Source organism: Odocoileus virginianus, chromosome 22 (genome assembly GCF_023699985.2).
Source record: "Odocoileus virginianus isolate 20LAN1187 ecotype Illinois chromosome 22, Ovbor_1.2, whole genome shotgun sequence".
Lineage (NCBI taxonomy): Eukaryota > Metazoa > Chordata > Mammalia > Artiodactyla > Cervidae > Odocoileus > Odocoileus virginianus.
In genome coordinates, this window is record NC_069695.1 from 14,300,546 (window position 1) to 14,322,750 (window position 22,205).

Genomic DNA, 22,205 nt, shown 5'->3' on the forward strand with positions numbered 1-22,205 from the left:
GATTCCTCCAGCTGTGTTTTTCTTTCTTAAGTTGCTTTGACTATTCAGAGTCATTTGTGTTACCATACAGATTTTAAGATTCTTTTCTAGATCTGCAAAAAGCACCTTTGGTAATTTCACAGGGATTACATGGAGTCTGTAGATTGCCTTGAGTAGTATAGTTATTTTGACAATATTGATTTTTCCAATCCAAGAACATGGTATATTTTTCCATCTGTTTTTGTCATCTTCAATTTCTTTCATCAGCATCTTATGGTTTTCAGAGTGTAGGTCTTTTGTCTTCTTAGGTAGTTTTATTTCTCAGTATTTGATTTATTTGATAGGATGGTAACCATTGATTCTTATTTAAGATAGTTATTTATCTGCTGAGACTTACATATTTTCATCATGTAGCATAGTGAAATTGCTTCTTTAAAGTAATTAATAATTTCAACACTTGTTTTGAGATTGGTTTTTGTTTATTGTCTTTTCTCTCTTTATAATGGATTATGTTTTCCTGTTTCTTCATTGTCAAGAAATTTTCAGTTGTGCCCCAAATTGGTGATCGTTATGTTGTGGAAACTGGATTTGTTGTATTACCAAAGAGTCTTAAATTTTTGCTATAGAAAATAGCTAACTTTGTTGGACTCACACTGTAAACTCTGTATTTTGGGGGAACATCTCAGTCCAGTTGTCTTGTCCCTAGTTGGGATATTTGAAATCTGTCCTATATGTGGGTAATTAGTGATCAAGCAGAAAATTTGGCAGAGTTTACACATGAAAGTTGAAACTTCTTCCCTTTGTCTCTCTCCTTTGCAGGATTCTCCCTCACTCTTCAGCGGCTATGGTTGCCACAAATTCTGTTCCCTGATCCTTCAGATCAGAAAGACTGTGGATTTTCTGTCAGTTTAAGACACCTGTCAGGATACTGATGGCAGCTTGCTTTCAGGCTAAGCCATAAAATCAGGAGTCTCATCTCATATGATTTCCTTCTTCCAAGTATCACTTTCCATTTAGAATCTGCCTGCTTTTGCATATTCTCCAAGACCTTCGGGTATGTTTTTTTTAATGTATTATGTATATTTTTGGTTCAGAGTTTATAGTTGTAATCTTTAGTAAAGTTGGTACAGTGAGACCTTACATCCTACCAGAAGTGAGACTCAGTTCAGAAACTGGATTCTTAACCATTGAGATGTGTTGACTATCAAGTAGCAAAATGCTATTCTGGCCTCATCCAGTGTTCTATAAAGAGTCATTGCTCTGGGAAGTGTCTTGAATTGTGGGTTTTCAGATACTATATAAGACTGGTTATGTCATTTGAAGACGAGGAATTTTTGTCAGTGCTTTTCAAATTGCAATTGTAGTCCACTTACACACAAGGGTTTTTTTTTTTTAATGAAAAGAATGTAATGACAATATACACAAACAGAAGGTGCTGACTCATCTTGGCTAAGCCATCCCCTGAGAGTGATTCACTGTCTTAAGAGACTGGGGGAAATGGCCAAGTGGATGCACCATCTGCTAATGCTTCATCCTGACTTGGTTAGATTTAGAGCAAATTGATTCTAATTTGGGAAAGGCATGAACTTGATGTTCCAGGTCATTAGGAGTCTTCTGGTCACTTTTATTGACCATCAAGATAAATAGGATGTGACCAGAAACGAGGAAACAAATGCAATTGTACTAAATCATTCAGTCATGTAGGGTAGGAATGGGGTGGAAGGGGAAGAGAGGTGCTAGGACCATGTAGGGAGAGGCTAGAGGCATCAGGAACTGCGGGGCTCTGCTTAGTCACCTCCTGTCCCTTCCTTGGAAAAATGAGGTGGGGTGGCATGTTTCCTGGGAAGGATCTGAGTCTCAAAGAACAGTGTTGTCATTTGTTATAGCTTTGATTCTCTGTGACTCCCTTTTCCCCTCTATAAAACCATGATCATGAATTAGATGCCCTTGAAGAACCTTTTTGTTTCCATGAATCAGTAAGGAGGGGCCTCCTCTCCTTATGGGCACTCACCAGAGAATGAGTTATGGGAACAAAAGTCAAGGCAGGAGAATTTAGGAACAGAGGAGTGGACACTGGAGGGGAGGTGCTAGGGCCATCGTCATCCTCATTTCCATCATAGAGCTGAGGGTACAAGTGGGTGAGACCTGGAGCCCCACAGTGAGGGTGAGAGAGCCCAGCTCTGTCTGCTGTGGACACTGTCCTCATCTCCCAGGAGAGCTTTGAAGGGCACAAATGCTGAAGTCCTCCCCTGGTGACCAAACCTGAAAAAAACCCCAGTTCCTTTCACTGGGCTAAGCTTGGTTTCAGTTACCAATAGCAACCTTGGGAGGAGAATGCGTGGTCCTTCTCACTTATCTCCTGGAGATGGGACACCGGGGGGATTAAAACAATCAGAGGGAGACAAGCAAGGGAGTTAAAGTAGAGGAGTAAAACCGAAAGAGGAGATAGAAGGTGTGTAGAAAATTGTCACCAGTTCTAAGTTGCAGATTTCACTTAACTCAGTGGCCCCCTTTCCCCTAGTATCACTCACTGCCCCCACATTCGGGTAGGTCTTCTGCTGACAGTCTCCTCTCCTTAACCATCAAGTTTATTTATTTATTTTTGGCTGTGCCGTGTCTTCATTTCTGTGCACAGACTTTCTCTGTTTGCAGTGAGCAGGGGCTACTCTCTAACTGCAGCACAAGGTTTTTTTTTTTGTTTGTTTGTTTTTAATCGCGGTGGCTTCTCATTACGGAGCATGCGCTCCAAGCTGTGTGGGCTTCGGTAGTTATGGTTCATGGACTTAGTTGCCCCACAGCTCGTGGGATCTTCCCAGATCGGGGATTGAACTGCTGTCCTCTGCATTGCAAGGCAGATTCTTAACCACTAGACCAACAGGGAAATCCAGCTGTTAAGTTTTTATTCACCAGCAACCTCTGCCCATTTTAAAAAAGCAAAAGGAGGATGCTTTGGTTAATTCACTCCTTCTTAAAATTTTAAATTTTCGCCTGTCTGATTTCCCCACAATTTCCCCTCCTTCCAAGCAGCTCTCAACACTCCCTCTTCTGAGAGGCTCTCCTTGATCAGAGCAGCGGACTCAGAGTTCTCTGAAAGTGTTTGGTCTCAGCTTGCTGATGCTCCGGTGCACAGCCTGAGACCTCCTTGCCCTGGGACATGAGACATCGTTACATGATTCCTGGATGGCATGAGGAACACAGCTCTCCCCCAGGTGAAAAAGGAAGTACAGGAGGGTGGAGTGTCAAGATCCAAGGGTGAGGGGCTTGCATTTGTTCAGAGGACTTCCAGCAACAAAGTGCGGCTACTGCTCAATGAAATGAATGTCTTACAAGCTTTCATTTTCATCTTTAAATATTACTTTATCCTCCCCAGTCATCAGGATGCTGCATGCCCACTGCAGAAATTATGAAAAGTAGAGAAAATGATAAAGAAATTGAAGAAGATCATCCGTAAGTGTACTGTCTACTGGGAATGCTTTGAGATGTTTCCTTTTAGCTCTTTCTTTTTACCTCCATTTTTTCTCTATATTGTGTTGTATTGTTCAGTTGCTAAGTTGCATTCTGACTCATTGTGACCCCATGGACTGCAGCATGCCAGGCTTTCCTGTCCTTCACTATTTTCTGGAGTTTGCTCGAACTCATGTCTGTTGAATCGGTGATGCCATTCAACCAGCTCATCTTTTGTTGCCCCCTTCTGCCCTCAATCTTTCCCAGCATCAGAGTCAGTCCTTTGTATCAGGTGGCCAAAGTACTGGAGTTTCAGCTTCAGCATCAGTCTTTCCAATGAATATTCAGGGTTGATTTCCTTTAGGATTGACTGGTGTAACCTCCTTGCTGTTCAAGAGAGTCTCAAGAATCTTCTCCAGCACCATAGTTTGAAAGTATCAATTCTTTGGCACTCAGCCTTCTTTATGTTCCAACTTTCACTTTCTGTACTTGACTACTGGAAAAACCATTAGCTTTGACCAGACAGACCTTTGTCAGCAAAGTGACATCTCTGCTTTTTAATATACTGTTTAGGTTCATCATAGATTTTCTTCCAGGAAGCAAGCATCTTTTAATTTCATGGCTGCAGTGGTGTACAATCCCTTGGGACAGATTCTCAGGAGTAGGACGACCAGAAGGGTCAGTTTCCCTTAATCCTAGGCAGGCTGAGCCTTTCCCAAGCTTCCTTCCTTCTGCGCCATTACAAGCTTCAGGTCGATTCTTAAGTCATATGCTGTATTGCAACTCATTACTTTCCCAAAGTTCATACCAGGTCATAGTTCCACTAGCACTTGGAAATCCGGGTTATTTTGACAGGTCATTTGCAACCTAGAAAAACCCTTATGTTTCTTTGATCACCAGGCAAGTCACACATCCTGATCTACTCATCATGGCCAGCCTCCCGAGACTGTCCCCAAATAATGACAATGTTAGCTGTCACAAGGGAGTCAACAACTCTTTAGCAAGTGCCAACTTTGTTCTGAGTGGTTTGTATTTATCATTAAGTCCTCACAACAACCCTGAGAGGTAGCAAGAGTCCCATTTTAGAGATGAAGAAGCAGAGGCTCAGAGAAGTTAAGGAATGCATACAGGCACACAGGTAGTGAGAGACAGAGGGAAGCATGCCCTCTGGCCCGTAACACCCACGCTCATAATTCGCACCATGGGACATCAAAGATATGCAGGGTGGAAATCTGAAAGTGAAAAGTGAAGTTGCTCCGTCGTGTCCAACTTTTTGTGACCCTATGGACTGCAGCCCGCCAGGCTCCTCCATCCCTGGCATTTTCCAGGCAAGAATACTGGAGTGAGTTGCCATTTCCTTCTCCATTTGAATGCTGAGGCTGGGCTTTCTAAGGGTTTGAGAGCAGGGGTGAGCATGGAGTGGAGTTGGTTTGATATGGGTTTCCCAAGTGATTTTGACCTCACCATCTGAGTTACTTGGCTTGGGATCAATGCCAGTAGATTGCTGAGGAGTTTCTGCTCAAGGCTATGTCCCTGAAAGTACTGATCTTAATCAAAGTTCTTCCCCTCCACCCCACAGCTTTATTGAGACATAATTGACATATAGGATGGTGTAAGTTTAAGGTGTACAACGTAGTAATTTTATATGCATATACTGAAAAATGATTACCACAATCAGGTTGATTAGCGTATCCATCATCTCATAGTCACAACTTTTTTCGTGGCTGTACTTTTAAAATCTACTCTTAGCAGCCTTCAAGTATACAATACAATATTATTAACTGTGGTCACCAGGCTGCACACTATATCCCCATGACTTATTTATCTTATTACCAAAAGTTTGTACCCTTTGACCACCTTCACCCATTTCCCCCAGTCATTCGTGGCAGCCACCAATCTCCTTTTTGTTCTTATAAGTTTTGTTTATTAAGATTCCACATGTGAGTGAGAACATACAGTGTCTTTCTTTGTTTGACTTGTTTCACTTAGCATAATGCCCTCAAGATTCACCCATGTTCTCAAAAATGGCAGGATTTCCTTCTTTTTTATGGTCAAATAATTCATTGTGTACATACCCCACATTTTCTTTTTTGACTCACCTGTTGATAGACACTTAGGTCGGTTTTATATCTTGGTTATTGTGACTAATGCTGCAATGGACATAGGGGTGCAAATGTCTTTTTGAGAGAGTGATTTAATTTCGTTTAGATATATACACTGCTGGATCATATGGTGGTTCTGTTTTAACTTTCTGAGGAACCTCCTTACTATTTTCCATTGTGGCTGCATCAGTTTACGTTTGCGCCAGTAGTGCATGAAGGTCCCCTTTCTCCACATCCTGGGCAACATCGGATATCTTTTGTCTTTTTGATAATGGCTAATCTAACAGGTTTGAGGTAGTATCTCGCTGTGGTTTTCTTATTTGCCAGTTCTTGCTGTAATTGCAATGCAGGGAAAGACTTTACAAAACTGCTGCTTCTGTCCCAAAGTCAAGGCTGCAGGGCCTTTATGATTGCTATACAGCCTTGGGAAAAAACCAAACAAACCACTTTTAATTTGCATACTTGAACATCTAAACTCTTGCAAACACAGATTTAATAGCTGAAAAAAAAACTATACACATACATAAATATACATACATACATATATATATAGTTATTTGTAGCAGTTTTTCACTCATTTTTCTTTGTCAGTTTGCTCTTCATTCTGTCTTTCCTCCCTTCCCACTTTCACATCAGCTTCCTGCCCCCACAATCAGGTAACCCATGTTTACAGCTACTATACATCACTCTGTCATATTTCTTCACCTTATGGAATGACATATAAATGTGTGAATATATAATATATATGTAAAAATACATGCATATTATGTATATATACATATGTTAAAACACAAACAATTACATATACTCAGCATTTTGGTGCTTAATTTATTAAAAGTAATCTAGTTATGGCCAATTGACAGTGCTTGATTTCCTTATCCAACCAGGCTTTCTTTCCTTTCTTTTTTTAAACTGAGGTATAGTTGGTTTATAATGTTAGATGAGTTTCAGCTGTATAAGATGCGATTCACACTTTTAAACTTATACTCCCTTTATGGTTATTATGGGCATCCCTTGTGGCTCAGCTGGTAAAGAATCCGTCTGCAATGTGGGAAACTTGGGTTTGATTCCTGGTTTGGGATCCCCTGGAGATCCCCTGGAGAAGGGAATGGCTATCCACTCCAGTATTCTGGCCTGGAGAATTCATGGTCTGTATAGTCCATGGGGTCACAAAGAGTTGGAGACGATTGAGCAACTTGCACTTCACTTCATGGGTATTATAGAATATTGCTATATTTCCTATATTGTACAATATGTCCTTGTAACTTGTTTATTTTGTACATAGTAGTTTGTACCTCTTAATCTCATTTCCCTATCTGGCCCATCCTCTCTTTCCTCTCTCACTGGTAAGCACTAATTTGTTCTCTATATCTGTGAATCTATTTCTTTTTTGTTATATTCACTCAATTTTATCTCACTTTTTAATAAATTTTAAAAATTGAATGAAATGTAATTTAAATTCTATAGTGCTTTACAATTTATAAAAGTTTTGCACACGTGATTTCATAAATCTCATAACCATAGTTTTTTTAGTCCTCTCCTCCTATATCACCCCCATTTCCCTCTTCATTCTGGTAACCACTACTTTATTCTCTGTATATGTAAAAATGTGTTTCTTTTTTGTTTTATTGAATAGCCTGCTTAATTTTTTTAGATTCCACATGTAAGTAATTTTGTTGTAGATTAACTGACCATAGATGTGCAGGTTTATTTCTGAGATTTCTATTCTATTCCATTGGACTATAAGTCTGTCTATGTGCCAGTACCATACTGTTTTGATTATTGTAGCTTTATAGTACAGTCTGAAGCCAGGGAGTCTGATTCCTCCAGCTCCATTTTTCTTAAGATTGCTTTGGCTATTGAAGATCTTTTGTGCTTCCATACAAATTTTAAAATTATTTGTTTTAATTCTGTGAAAAATAAATTGGTGTTTTGATAGAGATTTTATTTTGTCTGTAAATTGCATTGGGTAGTATGATCATTTTAACAATATTAATTCTCCCAGTCCATGAACACAGTATATCTTTCCATCTGTTTTTGTCATCTTCAGTTTCTTTCATCAGTGTCTGTAGTTTTCTCTGTGTATAATCCTTAGATTTATTCCTAGATATTTTATTCTTTCTGATGGGATTGTAAGTGGAATTGTTTCATTTTCTGATAGTTCATAATTAGTGGGTAGAAATGCAACAGATTTCTGTATATTAACTTTGTATCCTGCAACTTTACCAGATTCACTGATGAACTCTAGTAGCTTTCTGGTGGTGTCTTTAGAATTTTCTATGTATAGTAAGAGTGAGAATTTGACTTCTTTCTTTCCAATTTGCATTTCTTTTCTTTCTTTTCTTTTCCTTTTTTTATTTGCTATGCCATGCAGCTTGCAGGATCTTAGTTCCATGACCAGGGATTGAGCCCTGGCCCATGGCTGTGAAAGCATGGAGTCCTAACCCCTGGACAACTAGGGAATTACTTTCATGTCTGATTTATGTGGCTGGGATTTCCAATAGCATTTTTTTTCATTTATTTTTATTAGTTGGAGGCTAATTACCAATAGCATGTTAAATAGAAGTGGCAAGAATGTTCATCCTTGTCTTGTTCCTGATCTTAGAGGAAATAATTTCAGCTTTTCAGCATTGACTATGGTGTTAGCTGTGGGTTTGTCATATCTGGCCTTTGTTATGTTTGAGATATGTTCCCTTTAGACCCAGTTGCTAGAGGGTTTTTAATGATAAATTGTTGCTGAATTATATCAAAAGAGTCTTAGCTTTTTCTGTATCTATTGAGATAATCATGTGGTTTGTTAATAGGATATATCATGTTGATTAATTTGTGGCTATTGAAAAATCTGTGCATACCTGTGATATATCCAACTTTTTTTTTTGATATATCCAACTTGATCATGTGTACAATCCTTTTAATGTATTGCTGGATTTGATTTGCCAATATATTTTGTTTAGGATTTTTGCATCTATGTTCATTAGTGATAATTGTCCTGTAATTTCTTTTTGTGATACCTTTTCCTGATTTTGGCATCAGGGCAATGCTGGCCTCATAGAATGAATTTAGAAGCATTCCTTCCACTGCATTTTTATTTATTTTTTGTCTAGTTTGAGAAGAACAGGTATTAACTCTTACCTAAATATTCATCTGTGAGGTCACCTCATCCTGGACTTCTGTTTGTTGTTGGGAGTTTTTATTTAGTGATTCAATTTCATTACTGGTAGATGTCCTGCTCATATTTCCTATTTCTTCCTGGTTTAGTCTTGAAAGTGAAAGTGAAAGTCACTCAGTCGTGTCTGACTCTTTGTGACCCCATGGACTATACAGTTCATGGAATTCTCTAGGCCAGAATACTGGAGTGGGTAGCTTACTCCAGTGGATCTTCCTGACCCAGGAATTGAACTGGGGTCTCCTGTATTGCAGGCAGATTCTTTACCAACTAAGCTATCATGGAAGCCCAACTGAGCTATCAGGGAAGCGTTCAGGTTCAGTCTTGGTAGACTGTATATTCCAGGAATTTGCCCATTTCTTCCAGGTTGTCCACTTCATTGGTATATAGTTATTTGTGATGGTCTCATAAATCTTTGTATTTCTGTGATGTCAGTAGTAACTTCTCTTTCTTCATTCCTGACTTTATTGACTTGAGACCTCTCTTTTTGGGGGGAGAGTCCTCCATAATTTTTTATTTTTCTCTATTTTTTCTTACTTTTAAACTTTTTATTTTGTACTGGAGTATATCCAATTAACAATGTTGTAATATTTCAGGTGAACAGTGAAATGATTCAGTCATATATACACATGTACCTATTCTCTCCCAAACTCCCATCCCATCAAGGCTGCCACATAACATTGAGCAGTGTTCTATGTGCTATACAGTAGGTCCTTGTTGGTTATCCATTTTAAATATAGCAGTGTGTACATGTCCATTCCAAATTATCTTGTCCCCCATCCTTCCCTCTGACAACCACAAGTTCATTCTGTTCAGTCTGTGAGTCTGTTTCTGCCTTGCAAGTAATTTCATTTGTATCATTTTTTTTAATATATGGGATGTTATGTTACATATAAGGGGTGTTACATGATATTTCTCCTCTTTTTACTTACTTCACTCAGTATGACAATTTCTAGTTCCATCCATGTTACTGCAAATGGCATTATTTCAATCTTTTTAATGGCTAAGTAATATTCCACTGTATGTATATATAACATCTTTATCTATCCCTCTCTTGATGGATGTTTAGATTGCTTCCATGTTTTGGCTATTGTAAGCAGTGCCACAATGAACATTGGAGTACATGCAAGCTTTTGGATCATATTTTTCTCTGATATATGCCCAGGAGTGGAATTGCAGGGTCATGTGGTAGCTCCATTTTGCTTTTTAAGGAACCTCCATACTGTTCTCCATAGTGGCTCTACCAATTTACATTCCCACCAACAGTGTAGGAGAGTTTCCTTCTTTCCACACCCTCTCTAGCATCTATTGTTTGTAGATTTTTTAAATGATAGTCATTTTGACAAGTGTGAGATGCTATCTTGTTGCATTCTCTAATAATTGGGATTGTTGAACACATTTTCATGTGCCTCCTGGCCATCTGTATGCCTTCTTTGGAGAAATGTCCGTTTAAGTCTTCTGCCCATTTTTTGATTGGGTTTTCTGTTTTGATTATGCTAAATTTCATGAGCCATTTATATATTTTGGAGACTAGTCCCTTCTCAGTCACATCATTTGCAAATATTTTCTCCTAATCTGTATGTTGTCTTTTCATTTTGCTTGTTTTTCCCTTGCTGTGCAAAAGTTTTTGAATTTAAGTAAGTCCTATTTATTTTTGTTTCTATTTCCATTATTCTGGAAGATGCATAGAAAAAAGATATTGCTGCAATTTATGTCAGAGAGAGTTTTATGTTTTTCCTCTAGGAGTTTTATAGTGTCCAATCTCATATTGATGAAACCTTGCTTTTTATTTTGATGAATCTGGCTAAAGGTTTACAAATTCTGTTAGCTTTTAAAAAATCAGCTGTTAGTTTTAATGATATTAAAAAAAAAAAAAGCTCTGAGCTTTATGATTTCTTTCTTTATATTAATTTTGAAATTTGTTTGTTCTTTTTCTAGTTTCTTTAGGTTAAGTTTACATTGTTTACTTGATATTTTTCTTATTTCCTTAAATAGGCTTGTGTTAATATCACTATAAACTTCCCCATTAGAACTGCTTTTGCTAAATCCTATAGATTTTTGGATCATTTTGTTTTCCTTTCCATTTGTCTCTAGTGAAGTCTCTCAGTCATGTCTGACTCTTTGCACCCCATGGACTGTAGCTTGCCAGGCTCCTCCATCCATGGGATATTCCAGGCAAGAATACTTGAGCGGGTTGCCATCTCCTTCTCCAGGGGATCTTCCCAAGCCAGGGATCGAACCTGGGAATCCCGCACTGCAGGCAGATTCTTTACCCTCTGAGCTGCCAGGGAAGCATTTTGAAGCATTTTAGGTATTTTGAAATGTTGATTTCTTCAGTGGTTGATTGGTTGTTTAGTTACACGTTGTTTAACTTTCATGTGTTTCTTTTTCTTTTTTTTGCAGTTTTTTTCCTTGAAGTTAATTTCTAGTCTTATGATTGAAAAAGATGCTTGATATCATTTCACTTTGCTTAAGTTTACTGAGACTTGTTTTGTGGCTTAACATGTAATCTGTCCTGTAGAGTGTTCCATGTGCACTTGAAAATAATGTGTGTTTTGCTGCTTTTTCATGGACATATATATATATTATATAGACTCTCTCTATATATATATCTGGTCTAATGTTTCATTTAAGGCTGCTGTTATTATTGATTTTCTTTCTTGATGATCTATCCATTGATATAAATGTGAAGCTAAAGTTTGCTACTAGTGTTGTGTTACCATCAGTTTCTCCTCTTATGTCTGTTATTTGTTTTATATATTTAGGTGTTCTTACATCTTCTTCTTGTATTTGTCCTCTGATCATTTTGTAATGTCTTTTTTCATCTGCTGTAACAGTCTTTGTTTGAAAGTCTAGTTTGTCACATACCAGCTTCCCTGGTGGTAAAAATCTGCCTGCAATGTGAGATACTTAGGTTTGATCTCTGGGTCAGGAAGATCCCGTGGAGAAGGAAATGGCAACCCACTTCAGTATTCTTGCCTGGGAAATCTCATGGACAGAGGAACCTGGCAGATTTCAGCCCATGGAATCACAAAGAGTCAGAAGTGACTCTCTTCTAGGCAACATATATACAAGTCTTGTTTTTGTATCCATTTAGCCACTCTGTGGTTTTTGATTGGAGCATTTAGTCTATTTATATTTAGAGCATTAATAATTATTGATATGTATATTCTTATTGCCAATTTGTTAACTGGGTTTTGAATATTTTTATAGTTCTTTTTCTTCCCCTTTTCTTCATTTGCTATCTTCCCCTGGGATATGGTGGCTATCTTTAGTGTTAGGTTTGGATTCTTTTTTTTTTTTTTTTTCTGTGAGTATCTATTATAAGTTTTTGTTTTGTGATTTCCATGACATTTAAATATAGCAGTGTCTAATATGTGTGATCGTTTTAAGTTGCTGACCTCTTATTTCAATTGCATTTTAACAGCCCTGCATTTGTACTCTCTTCTCACAATTACTGTTTTTGACATCATATTTTACATCTGATTGTTTTGTTTTAACTGCTTAATGTGGATACAGATGATTTTACTACTTTTGTCTTTTAACCTTTCTATTAGCTTCATGCATGGATGATTTACTACCTTTACTGTATATTTGCCTTTACTGATGAGCTTTTTCCTTTTGTGTTTTTCAAGTTTCTAATTTTTTTTCTTGGATAGAGAAGCCCATTGACCATGTTTTGTTAAGGTGGTGCTAAATTCTTTTATTTTTTGCTTGTTTATAAAACTTTCGAGCTCTCCATCAACTCTGAAAGAGAGCCTCACTTTGTAGAGTATTCTTGATTGTTGGTTTTTCCTTTCATCACTTTTAAATATATTGTGCCACTCCTTTCTCATCTGCAGAATTTCTGCTGAAAAGTCAGCTCATAGCTTTATGAGAGTTCCATTGTTTATAGCTTATTGCTTTCCCCCTTACTGCTTTGAATATTCTACTTTATTTTTAGTTATTGTTATTTTAATCTTCAGTGTGTCTTTGTACTCTTTGGGTTGGTCCTCTCTGGTTTCTGGATTTGGATGTCTGTTCCTTTCTTGCATTAGGGAAGTTTTCAGCTGTTATGTTTTGAAATATGATCTCAGCATCTTTCTCTCTTCTTCTGGGATTCCTATTAGTGTGCTAGAAGATGTCCCAGATCTCTTAAACTTTCCTTATTTATTTCAATTCTTTTTTCTTTTTTTTCTGTTCAGTAACAGTTATTTCCACTACTCTCCCAGTTCACTTGTCTGTTTTTTTTTTGTATCATTTAGTTTACTGCTGATTTCTTCTAGTGTATTTTTCATTTTAGTTATCGTATTCTTCATTTCTGTTTGATTGTTCTTTCTCTTTTCTGTTGCTGTTAGTTGCTAAGCTGTGTCCAACTCTTTTGCAATCCCATGAACTGTAGCCCACTGGGTTCCTTTGTTCATGGGATTTCCCAGGCAAGAATACTGCAGTGGGTTCCATTTTCTTCTCCAGGGGAATCTTCCTGACCCAGGGATCAAACCTGCCACTCCTGCATTGATAAGCAGATTTGTTATCCCTGAGCCACCAAGGAAGCCCCTTCTATTTTCTAACTCTTTGTTTAAAACTTCTAACTTCTTGTTCTGAGTATCCATTCTTCTGAGTTCTTTGATCATCTTTACAATTATAACTCTGTACTCTTTGGGGTAGATTGCCTATCTCCATTTCACTTAGTTCTTCTCCTGGGGCTTTAGCTTGTTCTTTCATCTGGAACACGTTCCTCTGTCATCTCATTATGCCTAACTTGCTGTTTTTATTTTTGTGTATCTAGTAGTTTGATTATGTTTCCCAACTGCATAGAAGTGGTGTTTTAAAGGGGACATCCTTTACATCCCAGGAATGCACTGCCCTTTTGTCACCAGATCTGTATGCTCCCTATGTGGACGGTGTGAGTCTTTGTTGTAATGTACTGGCTGCTGTAAGTAGTCCGGCAGGCTTAGTTAACCCTCGGTCCATTTGTTTCCATTTTCCCCCCATTGTGAACAATTCTGCTACAAATGCCCTTGAATATATGTCTTTCTGTACAGTGATTTCATTTCTATAGGGTAGGTTTCTTGAAGTGGTATTGTTAGGTCAAAGAACATACACACTTTCAACTTCAGTGACAGCACTACATGGCTATCTAAAATAGTTGTGATGCTTTACTTTCCATCAGCTATGTTTGAAAATACTGTTCCTCTATGTCCATATCAGAAGTAAGAGTTTAAGCTTTTGGGTTTTTTTACTTGCTAGGAAAGGATTAAGTGATATTTAGTTATTTTGTAACTTTTATTTCCTGTGAATTTGAGCATCTTATCATAATTGCTGCCCATTTGGATTTGCTCCTATGTGGATTTTTTTATTAATTGATTTTGTCTGATTTTTTATGATAATTATCTTTTTCTTATGATATTTGCAAGATCTGTTTACATATTTTAGGTGTTAACTTTATATCACCCACATTATAAATATTTTTCCTTGGGCTATTGTTTACTATTGTTTGTTTGTGGCCTATTTTCCTGTTCAAAGGGCTTATGTTTTCTTTGTAATTTTCATTACCAAATATACCTATCTTCTTTTATAGCTTCTAGATTCTCAATCTTAGATAAGAAGATGTTCTTTGCCCTTACTATTTATATACATCGCACCTTAATCTCCTCAGGCAGCAAAATACCATAGATTGAGTGGCTTAAACAGCAGAAGTTTATTTCTCATGGTTCTGAGGCTAGGAAGTCCCAAGATCAAGGTGTCAGCAAAGTTAGTGTCTGGTTAGATCTTTCTTCCTAGCTTGTAAACTTTATTATCAAATTAAAATTTTATTTATATAATTAAAATTAATTTTCCAATGAAAAAATAACCATTAATATTCAAAATGGGATTACATAAGTTTTATATATTGATTTTTGGAGACCAAGTACTTTAAATCAACCCTTCATTTATAGTTCCCTTCATATTTCTTGTGCCTTTCTTATTAGATATACCATTAAAAAACCTGTTAATCCTTAGATCCTCTAATATACTACTGTGATCTTTTGTCTGCAAACGTGACTAAAAACAATCCCTCTTATCACTGCATCAAAAAGACACTCCTTCTTTTAAGAGGTGGAATTGGTTTCTCTTTTGCTTGAGTCTGGGTTGCTCTTGTGGCTTGAATTTATTCATGGAATATGGTGGAAGTGACACATTGAGACTGCCAACCTTAACTTTAAGAGACTTGTCAGCTTCTGCTTTTACCCCCTCAGTAGCCAGCTGCCAGCTAAAGAAGCTTGGAGTGGACCACAGAAGGGGCAGTGACTATGTAGACAGAGGGAGGCTTAGTCAGGCCCCAGCCTTGCCAGTCATTCCAGTTGAGGTTCCAGACCTGTGAGCTAAGCTGTTTTATATGTTCCTAGTCCCAGCCAACCTCCTAGCTAAACACAGACTAAGAGTGACCCCAGTCAACACCACAGAGAGCAGCAGAATCTCCCAGCTGAGCCTGGTCAACAAGTACAATCATTAAGAAAATCTTAAATCTTTGTTTTAAGACACTAAATGTTCAGTAACTTGTTATGAAGCAATACATAACTGGAACACAAAAGACTGTGTGAAAGTATTTCACAGTTAAACACACACACACACAATGAAACAAATGCTTGGTACTACAACCTTGCTTAGCAATAAACATTATTTAGTCACTTGGGTGCTCCTTGATCACATCCTCCTCTCTCCTTGCAAGAGATAACCACTGTCCTGAATTTTATGTTAATCATTCCCTTGGTTTTGATTTTACTACCTATGTGTGCACTGTAAATTAAGACTTTAGTTCTAATGTTTAAACAAATGGAATTATACTTTGTATAGATACAGAGTATCTATCTATCTAACAAAGTACAGATACTTTGTTACTTTTTGTGCTTAATATTTTGTTTTTAATATTTATCCACATGAATGTACTAGCTGTAGTTCATTCATTTTCAATGATGTATGGCATTCTGTTGGTAACATTTGGATTGTTCTAGTATTTTGCTGTGTTATAAAGATTCATTTTAAATTATATTTCAAAATTTATAATTTAGCTGTAATTTTTATCAAGGTAAAAATTTTGATAAATTTTATCTATTTTAAACATGGACATAATTTACAGGATAAATAAGGAAACAAGGCTTTTTATTAAAAAAAAAAAAAAGAAGAAGCAGTTCTTTATGCTCAAGTTCCACCTCTGCTATTGTTTAGTTGCTAAGTCACGTCCAACTCTTTGCGACCCCATGGACTGCAACATGACAGGCATTCCCCTTTCTCAGGGTTCACTGGCTCACGTTGAAGGGCTGCCATTGCTGATTCCATTCCTCAGGTCTTCCCCTCTTGAACCTGAATTTGACCAATATTTGGTAGACATTTCATGATCAACTTTTGTCCCATGGTTCTGGGAGGCTCATCTCAGTTCAGGTAAAAAAATCTTGCTATGTCACTCCAAGTGTTAAGTTTTGGACCAGGGCTCATCAATAATTAAAAATTCTCTGGATTCTAACTCTATCCAGGAGACATTTTTCCTTGTTGCTTCTTCCCATACCTAGAATCACACTATGGCAATTATTTTATGTTACAAATGTGATTTTCTCAAATGTTTAGCCATAGAAGTTTTGTTGGACGCCTGATAACACATTGGTTACTGAAAGAGACAACAATCTTATAAATTAAGCAAGATATAACTAATGAAGACAGTGACATAGTGCAGCAGGGAGACACAAGCCCAATTTGAAAACAAAGGACAAATTTAAACAATGATTATGATAGCTAGTTGTTATCCAGTTGCAATAATCAAGTGACCAAAGGAGTCATAACTGATTTAATGAGCTATCTGCAGTTTTACTGTACTGGTCATGCACACTTATGAAGAGATTAATCTTTGCGATAAGCGTATGTTTCTGGAAGGATCAATCAGGTAGAGAGAAAAAGACAAATGTTTCAAAAAGCATAATCTACCAAACTATTGAAACTCATAATTAATTGAAGGTGAGGGTTTTTCTTACACCTGGAAAATGAAATGGCAATGCACTCCAGTATTCTTGCCTGGAGAATCCCATGGACAGGGGAGCCTGGTAGGCTACAGTCCATGGGGTAGCAAAGAGTTGGATATAACTTAGCAACTGCACAGACACACAGACCAGTAATCCTTTTAGATAGAAACCATAAAAATTATAATCATACTTACCAGTTTGTTTAGTCCTATGCAAATTATCCTTTTTTGTTAAAAGCTTAATGAAGTCACCAGGTTTCTCATTAGAATTCTTCAATTTTCAACAACTGAGTTCAGTATTATGTTCTGAAAGTCAGAAACTTGTATTTATCCAAAAGTCTTTGAAGAGGAGGCATTTTTCATGGCATCAGAGTGAAACCAAAGCTGTATGTATTAACAAAGGACTTAAAGAAAGCAAGTTCAAATCTGATTACAATGCAATTGACAAAACAAACTGATTACTGCTGTGATGTAAAACACCTTCAGATAACTAAAATTACAGCTGATAATATTCTATAAGAACATATCAGATTATTTGGAACTCAACATAATCTCTATAATATCGTACCATTTACCATATAGCTTAAAATTTATTAGTCATTTGACAACACCTCCCTTATAGTTTAACTTACCAAATGAACCTGATTAGTTTAATGTCTCCCTTTGGGGTAACTCAGGGGTCCTCTGAAGCACTCCAAAGTTAGCCAGAGGTCAAAGGAATTATTATAATTTGATTTGGGAAGCCGTGTAAAAGGAACACCAAAAAATTTTTTTTTAAAGTGACAATAAAAGATTTCAAAAGCAAATACAGATTGTTTGAAAAATGCAAGTGGACAACCCCCAGTCGCGTCCGACTCCTTGAGACTCCACACACCATACAGTCCATGGAATTCTCCAGGCCAGAATACTAGAGTGGGTGGCCTTTCCATTCTCCAGGAAATCATCCCAACCCAGGGATCGAACCCAAGTCTCCTGCATTGCAGGTGGATTCTTTACCAGCTGAGCCACAAGGGAAGCCCAAGAATAAGAGTGGGTAGCCTATCCCTTCTCCTGCAGATCTTTCTGCCCCAGGAATCGAACTGGGGTCTCCTGGACTGCAGGCAGATTCTTTACCAACTAAGGTAAATAAACTTGAAATCTGTTACAAAGGCAGTTTAGCATCTTCAGAGAACTTGTCTTGTTTTAACAGAGAGAAAAGTCAGCTTTAAACTTTACACCCTCTTATTCCTAAAAATTTGCTCAATTAATCTTAAACATGGTAACTCCCAACCACACACAAAACACTCAGTATTTTTTTTACACCTCACACCTTCTACTGAAAACACATATCTTAGTTTCCTTAAAGTTTTTCTACATTGAGATACTTTTCTTGCTGACAAATAAATATAATACCTTATTTATGTTAAACCTAGAGGCAACAAAGGTATTATACTTAAGATTATATTTAATATGTTGATGACTCAAGACATATCTATATTATTATAATTAGACCAACAAGCAAATATTAATACCAGGTACTAATTTAATATTAACCATTTCCCAGTTCATATGAATCTGAAACTCACTTAACTTGATTTCTTTTGTATTTAGAATTGTTTGGTTTGTAAGCACTTATTGCTGTTATTTAAGCCAATTAAATGGAGTTCTTTTACAAATCAACCATGGCAATGTTATCCAAATATATATACATTTAAACCCACCAACAGTGAGGCCTCAGTTCTTATTTCAAGATTTCAGATCTGAGTCAGGTACAGCAGTGTAAAACCCATCAGTTCATAAAAGAAATTTGATTAAAATAGGGGTTCTCACTTGGCTAGATGGCTAAATAATTAATATTTGCAGGAAAAGCAATTTTTAATTACCTTGGGCAAGCCAACTTCTAAAGTACTTCACCCTCTCTAAAATTTGCATTTCAAAAAGACAGCAGAGATAAGTTTTCTGAGAAGACCACAGAGAATATTTGCATCTCAAAGATGCAGGCAAATTCTTCCCAGGATGACTTTTTTTCTCTTTGTTTAGTATTTCATTGTTACTTTTCACTCCCTTAGTCATGTCCAGCTTTTTGGGACCCCTTAGACTACAACAAGCCAGGCTTCCCTGTCCTTCACCACTCCCGGAGTTTGCTCAAACTCTCATCCGTTGAGTCAGTGATGCCATCCAACCATCTCATCCTCTGTCACCCCCTTCTACTCCTGCCTTCAATCTTTCCCAGCATCAGGGTCTTTTCTAATGAGTCAGCTCTTTGCCTTTGGTAGCCAAAGGAGTTTCAGCTTTGGCATCAGTCCTTCCAATGAATATTCAGGGTTGATTTCCTTTAGGATTGAGTGGTTTGATCTCCTTGTAGTCCAAGGGACTCTCAAGAGTCTTCTCCTGCACCACAATTAGAAAGCATCAATTCTTTGGCACTTAGCCTTCTTTATGATTCATCTCTGCTTTTTAATATGCTGTCTAGGTTTGTCATAGCTTTTCTTCCAAGGAGCAAGTGTCCTTTAATTTCATGACTGCAGTCACCATCTATAGTGATTTTGGAGCCCAAGAAAATAAAATCTATTACTGTTTCCATTTTCCCCCATCTATTTGCCATGAAGTGATGGTACTGTATGCCATGATCTTTGTTTTTTGAGTATTGAGTTTTAAAGCCAGCTTTTTTACTCTCCTCTTTCACTTTCATCAAGAGGCTCTTTAGTTCTTCTTTGCTTTCTGCCATTTAGTGTAGTGTTATTTGCATATCTGAGGTTATTGATATTTCTCCTGGCAATCTTGATTCCAGCTTGTGTTTCATCCAGCCCAGCATTTCACATAATGTACTCTGTGTATAACTTAAATAAGTAGGGTGACAATATACAGCCTTGATGTATTCCTTTTCCAATTTTGAATCAGTCTGTTGTTCCATGTCCAGTTTCTAACTGTTGCTTTAATATTCACAAGCTTCATAAAATGAACAGGGAAGGTTTTAGGAATGGTGAAAGGATTTTAGGAACCACCTTTCTGGTCCTGTAAAGACTATCTTTGTAAACCAAGGACAGTTTTGTTTTTCCTTCCCTTTCCAAAAGAATTGGGTGGCCTTGCCAACAAGGACTGAGGCATCCATCCACCCGTGTTGGAAAGCCTTGCCACTTCCTCCTCTAGCCTAAAGGAGAAGGCCTCTAAGGATGGCTCAGAGGCAACACCCAGGCTCCTGCAAATCAACCTGGACCAATGAGGAAAGAGGCAGAGGCAAAAGGAAAGATAGGGAAGACAGACTGAGGAAACTGCCATGTAATCCCACTGGCTTGGTTCTCAACTTAAGGGAGGGAGAGGAAAGGAGAGCTCTCACCCACTTTTGTGGCAGCTACTGGAGAACAGTAGGTTGTGGGCCTTTGGAACACACCAGAGAGTAACTCTGGCCAGAGTTTCTCAGTCCCTTCCACAGCCACTCACTTGTTCGCAGAGGGTTCAAGGAGAAGAAACGAGAAAAACAGAGAAAACCTTAGAGGAAGCAATTAGTACCAGATGTCTGTGTATTACCAAAGTAACCAGAATAAATCAAAACCTAGTCAGCCAGAAAGTCACATTAACATGAATTTCCAGTCCCATTAGACCAGTGGCCTCTCTCCGGAACACCTTATAATGGAGTTTTCCTTCACAGTTGAGCAGCAACCCATTCCAGTATACTTGCCTGGGAAATCCCATGGCAGAGGAGCCTGGAGGGCCCCTCCATGGAGCCACAAAGAGTCAGACATGACTAAGCCACTAAGCCCACATTCCCTTCACAGGGAGAACACCCCAAATTCCAGCTGAAACCTCCCAGATGGAAGCCAAAACTCTCCAGATTGGACAAGGTCAAAAAGGTCCCAGTGGGACCCTGATGTCAAGTTATTCTGGGAAAAAGGTCATTTAGGCATCTATTAATTTACAAAGAAGAGTGGCATCTATTAGAGAGTCCATTAGCTTGTTCCCCACTGTCAAAGTTACCTGGGGCTCCTATAGGGGACATTAGAATTGGATGCCTCAAGTCCAAGAGAGCCCCCTTCTTTGTAAAGTGTTTCTGACTGCCAGGTTGTGTAATTGTGAGCCATTAACGGGCTATTGCGCTTCTGATTTTAACATATCTAATATATGCCCCAAAGAACTTTCCTTCAGAACAGATGAAATATTCCCCATTTTTATAAGTTTTCTAACACCAAAGCACAAAAGATGCAGACAGGTCCTCTGAGGCAAGCTATTAAGTATGATTATAATAACAAAGCAAAGAAAACAAATCAAAGAAACAGTTTTCCTCAGGGAGTCAGAATTGGCTTCTTCTCTGCAACAAATAGGTGTGAAATATATCTCCTGCAGAGTTAGGGGGAAGAAAAGTAAACTTAGTTACAGACATGTAGAGTTATGAGCAGTTGAAGTAAAAAAACTAGGAATATTCAGGCCTGCTCACTATTCTTTTTATCTTCTTTGTTCTCAGGGACGGGAGAGAAAAAACTTTCTCCTCTTTTTTTCCTTTTCAGTGCAACATTCACCTACAGTTCTTCTTTTTAAGTATCAGAAAGAAAGATGTAGTCACTGAACTGCCACCCTCCATCACTGCCTCACTGCTGATGCCAGCCTATCACAGCCTTTGAAACAATGTAAGAGGAAGAAATCAAGATCCTAACATCTTTGTTCCTCATCACCGACTCCTGACTGTGAGCCCTCATCATATATAAGCCCCTAGACTCCTCACGGAGGAAGGGGGAACATTTCTTGAGCCATGAACCTACTGTGTTCCCCTCTCCACGGACAGAATAAAACCACCTTTCTATTTCCTCCAAATTCTGGCTCCGTACTTTTTATTAAGCTTCGGTGGGCAGAGAAAGCCAAGTTTTTGGCAAGCAACAAGAGGACGGTCACATCCCAGGTCTCAGATGAGACCCTGGGACGGCTGCCAAGTGTGACTTTTTGACTTGAATTCAAGAGAGGGCCATAGTAAAGTGAAAGGTTTATTCAGGGAGATACACATTCCATAGACAGAGTGTGGGCCATCTCAGAAGGCAAGAGGCCCCAGGGTAGGGGGTTGTTGGTTTTTATGGGGGTGGATAACCTCATAGGCTAATGAGTGGGAGGATTATTCCAACTATTTTGGAGAAGGCGCAGGGATTTCCAGGAATTGGGCTCCCCATCCACTTTCTGACTTTTTGTGGTCAGCCTTGGAGCTGTCATGGTGCCTATGGATGTGTCATTTACTCTGCTGGTGTATTACAATGAACATATACTGAGGCTCAGGGTCTAGTGAAATCAGCTCATGTGCCATCCTGGACCGAGTTGGTTCTAACCTTTTTTGTTTTCTCTTGTGGTGACTCTTGGATGTAGGTCTCATTGCTAGCTCTTTAAAAAAATATTTATTTGCTTAGTTTTGGCTGTGCTGAGTCTTCATTGCTGTGCACAGCGTTTCTTTAGTCGTGGAGAGTGGAGTTACTACCCTCTAGCTGCAGTGTGCGGGCTTCTCATTGTGGCGGCTTCTCTTGTTGTGGAGTATAGGCTCTAGGGTGCATGTTTCAGATGCCATGATAGAAAAGAAAGAAACTTTTCC

General features: G+C 38.1%; 1 long non-coding RNA gene across 1 annotated transcript in view; it reads left to right on the forward strand.

Annotated features, from left to right (window-relative positions):
- The window catches only part of LOC110123227 (uncharacterized), a 31,176-nt gene extending 9,728 nt beyond the window's left edge, over window positions 1-21,448 (forward strand). The window contains exons 2-3 of the long non-coding RNA XR_002309469.2: window positions 799-1,033; window positions 21,145-21,448. This is a non-coding gene — a long non-coding RNA (uncharacterized lncRNA). The remainder of the gene's footprint in view (window positions 1-798; window positions 1,034-21,144) is intronic.
- Window positions 21,449-22,205: the final 757 nt, after the last annotated feature.